The 12,106-nt window shown below is 41.5% G+C and overlaps 1 protein-coding gene across 3 annotated transcripts in view; it reads right to left on the bottom strand.

Moving 5' to 3' along the window:
• Positions 1 to 12,106, bottom strand: part of c29h18orf21 (chromosome 29 C18orf21 homolog) — a 64,121-nt gene that overhangs the window by 47,689 nt on the left and 4,326 nt on the right. Inside the window, exon 1 of one of the 3 annotated variants that reach the window (XM_043719057.1) lies at positions 2,410 to 2,420. The exons of the other annotated variants lie outside the window; for them this stretch is intronic. The gene's annotated coding sequence lies outside the window, so the exon portion shown is untranslated. Of the gene's footprint in view, positions 1 to 2,409; positions 2,421 to 12,106 lie in introns of those variants that run through there. 3 annotated transcript variants of the gene reach the window in all.

Raw genomic sequence — 12,106 nt, 5'->3', positions numbered from 1 at the left:
TAACTGATGTTAATAACAGTAGATTTAAAAAAACACAAATAAACAAACTGCAGTGTAATTTCATATCTGTCCTTGGGAGATCTCATTATCGGAACTACATAGTGATTTCAGAGCCTGGTCAGTTAAGTGGTTGCCTCAGAGACTGAGAGGCAACATTATAGAGGTTTATAAAATTATGAGGGCACGGATAGGGTAAATGGATCCGTTTCCTAGTGTGGGGGAGTCCACAATTGGAGGGCATAGGTTTAAAATGAGAGGGGAAAGATTTAAAAGGGACCTTAGGGGCAACGTTTTCACACAGAAAGTGGTGCAAGTATGGAACAAGCTTCCAGAGGTGGTGCAATTACGACATTTAAAAGGCATCTGGATGGATATATGAATAGGAAGGGTTTAGAGAGAGATATGGGCCAAAAACTGACATATGGGATTAGATTTAATTTGGATATCTGCTCAGTATGCACGAGTTGTAGTGAAGGGTTTGTTTCCATGCTCTACAGCTCTATGTCTCTATTTGCTGGCCCCATCCCCATCCTGCACATGAAGTGCCCGATTTTAATTTAGCCTTGAAATGTGCTCGTTAACCTAAAAGGAGGTTATCAATTTTATGTAATTTTCTGGGGTACCAATTTTTCTGGCCACACAATTTGTCCCTATCTTCTGGGATAAACAAACTTCTGAAATAATGTACACTTTTGTTTCTAATGCATATTCTTAATGAAAGCACTGAATTGTTGAATAAATTCACTGACCCTGAATTCCCAGCAGGTAACTATGTTGAAAACAGCACAGTTAAAGAATGTGTGTTGTAATTGTACCAGCCTCCACCACCTCATTCCATACATGCACCACCTTTTGCATGAAAAGAGTTGCTCCTTAAGTCTCAATCTCCCGCCGCAACTCCCCCCACGCCCAAACCTATGCCCTCTAGTTTTAGACTCCCCCCACCCTAGGGAAAAGACCTTGTCTATTTACCCTATCAATACCTCTCATTATTTTATAAATATCTATAGGTTACCCATCAGCCTACACAAACAGGGAGGACAGCTCAAGCCTATTCAACCTCACCCTACAATTGAAACCCTGGCAACATCTTTGTAAGTCTTTTCTGAACCCTTTCAAGTTTCACAACATCCTTCCAACAGCAGGGAGACCAGAACTGCACACAATATTCCACAAGTGGCCTAACCAATATCCTGTACAGCCTCAACATGACCTCCCAACTCCTCTACTCAATGCTGTGACCAATAAAGGAAAGCATACCAAATGCCTTCTTCACTATCCTATCTACCTGAGACTCTGCTTTCAAAGAACTATTAACCTGCACTTCAAGGTCTCTTTGTTTAGCAATACTCTGAAATTAGGCTCACTCTATATCGAAGGGCCAACCTGACTATTGTCACAGGCTCAGCAGTTATCTATACAAAAAAAAGTAAATAAAATTTAGAGCTAACAGCTGTGGTAAAATGATAGATTCTTAATTTTAATCACATTAAACTGCTCTAAAATGGCCTCTTGTGATGCCCTACTTTTGGACCAGAAGTTCCAGGTTTGAGTCCCGTCTGCTCCAGAGAGCTGTGTAATAATTTGTCTGAACAAGTTGTTTAAAAATACTTTTAAGCTGCTCTATCATTACTGAAATGGACATGATTCCTTTTTGTCATCGCTTGTTCAATGGTGCTGCAAGATTCACATAAAGTGATAATAGATGGGGATCACCTACAGTAAACTGACCATCATGCTGTTGTATTGTTTCTGAACTCTGCTCTAGATTTGCCACTAAGTAACAGTGCACCAACTGATTTATTGCAGCACAATTGACATCTTTGTAAAGAGACGTAATAGATAAACAACTTTTTCCCTTCAGAAGGAAATGAGGCCCAAGTAAACAACATTAGCTGAGATAGCAAGTCGTAACACTAACAACAAATGTTACGCAACAATTTCATAGAAAGAATCTCGTGACAATTCAACTTCACTTCCCTCTCCTTTCCTGTTGTCTTAGATTTTTCCCTTTTCCTCAACGTACCCAAATCTCACCACTGATTCTTTTAAACAACTTAAATTTATCTCAACTACAGACATGAGACCGATGGAGATTAACAAATTGCATAGTAAATCAAAATCCTTCATAAGAACCACAACCTGGAGCACACATTTAGCTCCTCAAGTTTGCTCATTTAGCCACATTCATCAATCCACTTTCCTCAATATTGGAAAGGTACAGATACCATAGTCTTACTGGACTATGGGGCTGATCTCATCCGGTCACCACTTTTCAGGCAAGGGCAAAGGTTGAGGAGAATCCTTCATGGTTACCTCACACCGAAATGCAAACCAGCCGTTCTTCAAAGTGAGCTAACTGACTCCCAAACAATACTTTGTTTTGAATACAGGCAGTCCCTGGGTTACAAACAAGTTCCGTTCTGGACTCCGTTCGCAAGTCAATTTGCATGTAATCCAGAACACAATGCAGGATAATGGAAAGCAGCTGTTTGTAAGTGCAGGAAACGTTTGTATGTTAAGTCTTTAAAACTATAACCATGTACGGGATCACATTCATAATTAGATCATGATAGATACAAGAATTTGAAAAAAAAAGGGCAGCACGATGGCTCAATGGTTAGCACTGCTGCCTCACAGTGCCAGGGTCCCTGGTTCAATTCCAGCTGTGGGCGACTGTCTGTGTGGAGTTTGTCCGAGTCTGCGTGGGTTTCCTCTGGGTGCTCCGGTTTCCTCCCACATTGCAAAGACGTGCAGGTCAGGTGAATTGGCCATGCTAAATTGTCCATAGTTGTTGCCACAGAACATCCTTTATGTTCCCCCTAACTATGTAGTCCCCAACGACTTGATTTTCAGCATGCGATTCCATTGAGGCACAACACCATGAATCACTGAAAGTTAACACTATGGTTAACAACCATATTTGTTAGGTGCATTAATCAGAGGGGGGTGAGTTACTCTTCGGACTGTCGGTGTGGACTTGTTGGGCTGAAGGGCCTGTTTCCACACTGTACGGATTCTAATCTAATCTAAATCATAAGTATGGGCACTTGTAAGTTGGACATTCGTAAATCAGGGACAACCTGTATACTAAATGATTGGGCATTCACAGAACTCTTGGGGTAGATAATTCAAGATTAACAGCCTTTTGAATGATAAATGTGCTCATCTCAGTTGTAAATGGCCAACTCTTGTCAGGCTGAGACTCTGGTTTAGATTCCCCAACACAGGGAAATATGTTTGTAGCATGTCAAACCACTTAAGATTTTAACTAGATCATCTTTCTTCAAAATGGCAGGAAATAGAGGCCTAGTCCACTCATTTATTCCTAATAGGACAACCCCCTCATCCTAGGAACCCAGTTTTAGTGAACCTTTTTTGCAAATCCTCTGTGCAACAACACACTTGATTAGTTCAGGAGACCAAACCTTTCTTACAGTACTTTAAGTGTGGCCTCACCAATGTCCTGAATAAAATTATATTCTCATACTCCAATCTCTTTGCAATAAAAAAAGTATTATTTGCTGTCCAAATTGTTTACACTTACATGTTAACTTTCAGTGATTCATGGAGTTGTGCCTCAATGGAATCGCATGCTGAAAATCAAGTCATTGGGGACTACATAATTAGGGGGAACAGATAGGACGTTCTGTGGGAACAAGAGACTCACGGTTGGTGTGTTGCCTCCCACATGCCAGGGCTCGTGATATCTCAGATCATGTTTTCAGGATCCTTGAGGGGGAGCAGGAGCAGCCCCAAGTCGTGGTCCACATAGGCACTAACAACATAGGTAGGAAAATGGATGAGGTTTTAAGACAGAAATTCAGGGGGCTCTGGTGGAAGTTTAGAGCAAGAACAAACAATTATCATCTCTGGTTTGTTGCCAGTGCCATGTACTAGCAAAGCAAGGAATAGGGAGAGAGAGAGAAGTTGAACACGGACTCCAGGGATTGGGTGGTGGGGGGGGGTAGGTTTTGGATACCTGGACAATTGGGGCTCAGTCTGGGGTAAGTGGGACCTCTACAGACAGGATGGTCAACACCAGAACAAGTGGCGTACTGATATTCGGGGGAGGGTGGTGCTAATGCTATTCGCAAGGGTTAAACTGATTCAGCAGGGGAATGGGAACCTAACCTGTAGTTCCAGTATCCAGGAAATTGGGAGTAGTGAGGTCAGAAATGAGGTTGCAGGGTCATAAGAGTTCATGGCAAGCTGGAAGGTGGTTCGAAGTGTGTCTATTTCAATGCCAGGAGCATCCGAATAAGGTGGGTGAATTTGCAGCATGAGTTGGTACCTGAAATTTTGATGTTGTGGCCATTTCAGAGACATAGATAGAGCAGGGACAGGAATGGTTGTTGCAGGTTCCGGGATTTAGATGTTTCAGTAAGAACAGAGAAGATAATAAAAGAGTGGGGGTGTGGCATGGTTAGTGAAAGACAGTATTACAGTGGCAGAAAGAATGTTTAAGGACTCATCTACTTAGGTAGTAAGGGCTGAGGTTGGGAGTTTTCTAAAGGCTTGCAAACAGTCCCAGAGATGTAGAGGAAAGGATTTCAAAGGTGGTTCTGGATAGGAGCGAGAATATGGATAGTTGTTATGGGGGACTTTAACTTTCCAAATATTGACTGGAAATACTATAGTTCAAGTACTTTACATGGGTCAGTTTTTGTCCAATGTGTGCAGGATGGTTGCCTGACAGTATGTAGACAGGCCAATAAGGAACGAGGCCACATTGGATTTGGTACTGGGTAATGAACCTAGCCAGGTGTTAGATTTAGGTAGGTGAACACTTTGGTGATAGTGGCCACAATTCAGTTATGTTTACTTTAGCAATGGAAAGGAATAGGTATATACTGCAGGGCAAGAGTTAATGCTGGAGAAAAGGCAATTATGATGCGATTAGGGAAGATTTAGGGTGTATAAGATGGGGAAGGAAACTACAGGGCTTGGGCACAATTGAAATGTAGAGCTTATTCAAGGAATAGCTACTGCAAGTCCTTGATAAGTATGTACCTGTCAGGCAGGAAGGAAGTAGGAAGGAAGTGGTCGTGAGGGGGAACCGTGGTTTACTAAAGAAGTTGAATCTCTTGTCAAGAGGAAGAAGGCAGCTTATGGAAGGATGAGATGTGAATGCTCAGTTAGGATGCTTGAGAGTTACAAGTTACCAGGAAAGACCTAAAGAGAGAGCTAAGAAGAGCCAGGAGAGAACATGAGAAGTCATTGGCAGATAGGATCAAGGAAAACCTTGAAGCTTTCTATAGGTATATCAGGAATAAAGAATGACGAGAGTCAGATTAGGGCCAGTCAAGGATAGTAGTGGGAAGTTGTGTGTGGAATCTGAGGAGATAGGGGAAGTGCTAAATGAATATTTTTCCTTAGTATTCACACTGGAAAAAGAATGTTGTCGAGGAGAATACAGGCTACTGGACTAGACTGGATTGAGGTTCACAAGGTGGTTGTGTTAACTATTTTCACACTTTCCAGAATTGCTAAGTCCCCTGGGGTAAATGGGATTTATCCTAGAATTCTCTGGGAAGCCAAGGAGGAGATTGCAGAGTCCTTGGCTTTTATCTTTATGTCATCACTGTCTACAGAAATAGTGCCAGAAGACTGAAGGATAGCAAATGTCCCTATATTCTAGAAGGGGAGTAGAGCCAACTCTGGTAATTATAGACCAGTGAGCTTTTCTTCGGTTATAGGTGAAGTGTTGGAAAAGGTTATAAGAGATAGGAATTATAATTATAGAGAGGAATAAGTTGATTAGGGATAGTCAACACGGTTTTGTGAAAAGTAGGTCATGCCTCACAAGTCTTACTGAATTCTTTGAGACGGTAACCAAACAGGTGGATGAGGGTAAAACAGTTGACGCGGTGTGTATATGGATTTCAGTAAGGCATTTGATAAGGTATCCTATGGTGGACTATTGCACAAAATATGGAGGCATGGGATTGAGAGTGATTGAGCGGTTTGGATCAGAAATTGGCTAGCTGAAAAGAAGGCAGAGGGCTGTGGTTGATGGGAAATGTTCATCCTGGAGTTCAGTTACTAGTGGTGTACTGCAAGGTTCTGTTTTGGGGCCATTGCTGTTTGTCATTTTTATACATGACCTAGATGAGGGCATAGAAGGATGTGTTAGTAAATATGCAGATGATATTAAGGTCAGTGGAATTGTGGATGTTGCTGAAGGAGGCTGCAGGTTACAGAGGGACATAGACAAGCTGCAGGAGCTAGACAGAGGTGGTGTGGTGTAAAATTCCAAGCAGTGGAATGTGGTGAAACGGTTAAAAATTATGTCCCAATACATGTGTGAATCTAACCGGAATGGAGGTGTTGCTTAGTCCCGTGTGAATCTTCTTATCTGTATGTAACCAGAATGGAATGTGTTTTTCTGCTGTTCACATGAATGTTTATATCTGGAAAAGAGTATATCAGCCGGAAAAGTCTCCAGTTCGGTGAGTCTGCTCCGGGGTTACGTTTAACCGCCGAGCGTGGGTTGTTGGCAACCGCTCTACGAGAACTGACGGCTCCCAGTTTTTGTAACATGTAGAGTGAGTATAAGCCAGACCCGTTGTGCGACGCTGCGGGGAATAAAATGCCCATATTCTAGCAGTCTCGCCTCTTGGTCGTTTGTTCTGTGTCAGACTACTCTCCTACGAACCTGACCTTGAGAATTTTTTAAAACAGGTGGCAAGTGTAGTTTAATGCGGAAAAGTGTGAACGGATTCACTTTGGAAGGAGCAACAGGAATAAACAGTACTGGGCTAAGATTCTTGGTAGTGTAGATGAGCAGAGAGATCTTGGTGTCCATGTAATAGATCCCTGAAAGTTGCCACCCAGGTTGTTAGTGCGGTTAAGGCAGCATATGGTGTGTTAGGTTTTATTAGTAGAGAGATTGAGTTCTGGAGCCATGATGTCATGCTGCAACTGTACAAAGCTCTGGTGCGGCCACACTCCAAGTATTGTGTACAGTTCTGATCACCACATTATAGGAAGGATGTGGAAGCACTGGAAAGGGTTCAGAGGAGACTTACTAGGATGTTGCCTGGTATGGAGGGAAGGATTTACGAGGAAAGGCTGAGGGACTTCTGGCTGTTTTTATTAGAGAGAAGATGGTTGAGAGGTGACTTAATTGAGACATATAAAATAATCAGAGGGTTAGAAAGGGTGGACAGTGAGAGCCTTTTTCCTCAGATGGAGATAGCTAGCCTGAGGGGACATAGCTTTAAATGAGGGGAGATAGATATAGGACAGACGTCAGATGTAGTTTCTTTACTCAGAGTAATAGGGGCAAGGAATGCCCTGACTTCAACAGTAGTAGACTCACCAACTTTAAGTTCTATAAGTCCCGCTATTCCCAAGTGATCAAAAAAGTTAATTACACAAAATTTTCTAAACTATCTTTTAGATTGAAGTTGACAGAAAGCACAGGCCAGATTAAAGTGCTTTAAAAAATTACTATTTATCAAAATAAATATATTCAAGCAACAAATTAAGTTATGAATAACTGATATATAACTCTAACCATTTCAAAAACTCCCCCTCAAAAATAAATGGACATTATGGGCAGAGGTGAACACAAGGAATATAGTTCAGTTCCAACCACAGGGTTTGCTGAGGTGATCCTTTCGCTGATCAGACTGCTGTTTCTCAATATTCCCTTTTTCGGACACACTCATTTGTTTGAGGGGGCACAGAGTGGCTTGTTCACACTCAAGGGTCTTTGACTTATTACTCAAGTCACAGCTTACAGCAGCTGATGAGGCAAAATAAACTGTCTTCATTCCAGCTAGAACGCTTTTTACTGCAGAGCAGAAACACAAAAGTCCAATTGCTTCCGACCAGAACATTCACACCCCCAAGCTATTCAGCCACCTGGGAGCCAATCATCAACAACTGGTCACTTGCCCACAGACCAGATACTTGTTGCTGGACAAATAACCAGACTTTTCAAGCAGCTATATAAACAGCAGTATGACAAAGATTATTTTATCTTTGGTTTTTTTGAAGACAGGTCGTAAAGGCAGAGGTACCAAAGAGTCTAGTTTAAAACAGATGGGGAGTGGCCAGTTCTCCCACTTCAGATTTTAATTTGTCTCTTTTGTAGCTGTAGCAGTCACAAGATGAGAGTCCAGCGGAGTTGCAAACTTCAGTAAAGAACTCCTCTAACTTTCTTCTGAAACCTCTCTCTGGAAGTTATTCCCTCCTGTCGGTAAGAATTTGTGTTTGAATTTACTTTTTTGCCAAGGGGTGTATTAATTGGATGTTACTGTATTGGAACAGTTAATGAGTAATAGTTACTATATTGAGTCAGTTACGTTATTCTAAATTCTGCTTTCTTTTGTTCATGTTTCAATGTAGCGTTTAGAATCATAGAGATGTACAGCATGGAAACAGATCCTTTGGTCCAACTCATCCATGTCGACCAGATATCCTAAATTAATCTAGTCTCATTTGCCAACATTTGGCCCATGTTATTCCAAACCCTTCCTATTCATGTACCCATCCAGATGTATTTAAATATTATCACTGTACCAGCCTCCATCACTTCCTCTGGCAACTCTTTTCATATATGCATCACCCTCTGCATGAAAATGTTGCCCCTCAGGTCCCTTTTAAATCTTTTCCCTCTGACTTAAACCTATGTCCTCTAGTTTTGGACTCCCTTACTCTGGGGAAAAGACCTGACTATTCACCCTATCCATACCCATTATGATTTTATAAACTTCTATAAAGATCACACCTCAGCCTACAACACTCCAGGGAAAATTGCCCCAGGCTATTCAGCCGCTCCCTACAGCTCAAACCCTCCAAATCCCAGCTACATCTTTGTCAATCTTTTCAGAACCCTTTCAAGTTTCACAACATCCTTCCGATAGGAGGGAGACCAGAACTGCACATAATATTCCAAAAGTGGCCTAACCAAAGTCCTGTACAGCCAAAACGTGACCTCCCAACTCCTATACGCAACGCACTAACCAACAAACACCTTCTTCTCTAACCTGTCTATCTGCAACTCCACTTTCAAGGAAAGTATGAATGTGCACTCCAAGGTCTCTGTGTAGCAACACTCCCCATGGAAAATTCATGCCCTCACTTGCCTTTCAAAATGCAGCACCTCACATTTACCTGGATTAGACCTCATCTGCCATTCCTTGGCCCATCTGATCAAGATCCCATAATACTGAGGTAACCTTCTTTGCTACACTACACCACCAATTTGGGTGTCATCTGCAAATTTACCAACCTTACCTCCTATATTCACATCCAAGTGATTCACATAAATGACCAAAAGCAATAGACCCAGCACCAATCTCTATGGCACACCACTGATCACAGGCCTCCAGTCCAAAAAGCCACTCACCACCCTGTCTCCTATCTTCGAGACAATTTTTTAACCAAGTGGCTACCTCTCCCTGTATTCCATGTGATCATGGAATCCCAAGATTCCATGCTAACCATGGAATACCTTCTTAACAGTCTACCATGCAGAACCTTGTTGAGTGCCTTACTAAAGTCCATATACAAAACATCCATCTCTCTGCTCTCAATCCTCCATCAGTTCTTCAAAAAACTCAATGCAGTTAGTGAGGCAGGATTTCCCGCACACAAAGCCATGTTGACGGTCCCTAATCAGTCCTAGCCTTTCCAAATATATGTAAATCCTGATGTCAGGCTCACTGGTGCATAGTTGTCTGGCTTTTCCTTACCTTTCTTAAATAATGACGCTACATTAGCCAACCTCCAGTCTACTAGCAACTCACCTGTGGCAATCAATTATACAAATCTCTCAGCAAGGGACCCAGCAAACAGTTTCTCGGCTTCCCACAAAATTCATATTGCATTCCACTGGCCATTAGCTTGCCCACCACCCAACATGTATGCTTTTATTTTCTTATTTTCCCAATTAATTTAGCAGTGACAAACTTACATGTACTGTACTTGTTTCACTTTTAGATATTTTCTAATTAACTTATTGAGAGTTGCAACTGTATACCTCTGGAGTAGGTGGGAATTGAACCTGGGCCTCTGGATATAGAGGTAGGGACACTACCATTGCACAAGAGCTTTGTTTCCTTACCTAATTATGTTAATCAATTTGCTTGCATACGTCCCAACATGGTTTCCTTATCTATATTTTCTTAGATCACCCTGTTCAGAGATGTTATTACAAACCTCTGGAGCAGATGGGACTTGAATCCAGGTCTCTGCAGCCCAAAGGGTCTTGGTTTCCGTATCTAGTTATTTTAATCAACCTGACTGGACGTGTTATGATATGGTTTCTTTATGAAAAACACTATCATAGGTTGTAAACAGCTGAAACCCAAGAACAGATCGTTTTTGTGCCTCAATAATTATAACCTGCCAACTCAAAATGGTCTATTTCTTCCTACATAGTTTTCTATCCATGGGCAATCTTTAATCCATGCTAATTTGCTCCTAATCCCAAAAGTCTAAACTTTGTCAAATAAATTCATGTGGCATACTATCACCTTCCTTGTTGAAAATCCAATAAATTTATCCATTACGTCCTACTCAGCAATCATACGAATTGATTGAGAAACTTAGATTGAAAACCACTGTGCTAAATTTAAATGAGAATGAGGGCAATGTAGCTGGAGTGGACTGGGAAGGGGGTTTAGAAGAAACTATGATTGATGAACAATGGCAAACATCTTAAAATGGTCATTCTGAAGAGTTCAGTTCTGAAGAAGTCATACCAGATACAAAACGTTTATTCTGTTTCTCTCTCCATACATGATTCTCAGATTCATACACTCTATGGCCAATCGAGTCTGTACTGACATAACTACAACTAAAAGTGCGCTAATCCCAATTTCCTGCACTTCTCTCAGATCCTTGAATGTTGATATTTGAAGTACTCATTCAATATCTTTTAACAGTTTTAAGGTTTCCAGCCTCTCCCAACTTCCCAAACAGTGCAATCCAAATTTTCTCCGCCCACTGATTAGGAACATTTTACCCCAAACCCCCTCAATGTCCCGGTCCTACCCTAAGATTGTGCCTTCTTGTAATTCACCCCTCAGCCAAAGGGAACAGCTAATCATCCTGTCTATACCCCTCCATCTTATATACCTCAAGTCGTCTCCCCTCAGTTTCTTCTGCTATAAAGAAAACAATCCAAGTCTATCTAATCTTTCTTTATAGCTCAGTTTCCCCATCCAAAGGCAACATCCTGATGAACCTTCTCTGGACCCCTTCTAGTGCTGTCACAACCAGAACTGCACACAGTACGCCAGTTGCCTGACCAATGATCTATACAACGCCAACATTACGTCCTTGCTCTTATACTCTATGCCACAACTGATGAAAGTAATATGCCTTAACTATCCTATTTACTTGTTCTGCCGACTTCAGGAATTTGTAAATAATTATTCCAATATCCCTCTGTTCCTCGAAGCTAACCAGTGTCCTGCCAGTCATTAAATACTCCCTCATCTTGTTTCTTCCAAAGTACATCATCCCACACTTATGGTCAGACCTGCTGAGTTTCTCCACCATTCTAGTTTGCTTCAAAATTTTCAGCGTAGTATTTTGCTTTTATTTTTAAAAAGAACTTAATGACTCACAGCAAAGATGCATTCTAGTGAGAAAGAAGAATTCTAGGAAGGGGGGGTATACCAATTGTCGATAACCAGGCAAGTTAAGGAAATCAATTGAATTAAAAGACAAACAATGTGGCAAATATTAGTAGTAAACCGGAGCATTGGAACATTGTAAAAGTCAACAAAAGATGACCAAAAAGAAACTATGAGAGCCAACTAGCAAATAACACAAAAATACATAGCAAGAGCTTTTCTGAAGGCAACTGTGAACATATGGCCCATCAAAATTAGATTGGGGAAAATAATGGTAAGTCAGACAACAGAATGGTTAAAAAATATTCTGCATCAGTCTTTATGGCAGAAGATACTAATAATATTCAAAGATTGTGCGAAGATTTGTAGCTCGGGTGCTCGTTGTTATGGTTCTGTTCGCCGAGCTGGAAGTTTTTGTTGCAAACGTTTCGTCCCCTGGCTAGGCGACATCATCAGTGCTTGGGAGCCTCCTGCGAAGCGCTTCTTTGATGTTTCCTCCGGTGTTCATA

The sequence above is a fragment of the Chiloscyllium plagiosum genome, chromosome 29, assembly GCF_004010195.1.
Source record: "Chiloscyllium plagiosum isolate BGI_BamShark_2017 chromosome 29, ASM401019v2, whole genome shotgun sequence".
In the NCBI taxonomy this organism is placed as follows: Eukaryota; Metazoa; Chordata; class Chondrichthyes; order Orectolobiformes; family Hemiscylliidae; genus Chiloscyllium; species Chiloscyllium plagiosum.
This window is presented reverse-complemented; position numbering and strand designations above follow the sequence as displayed.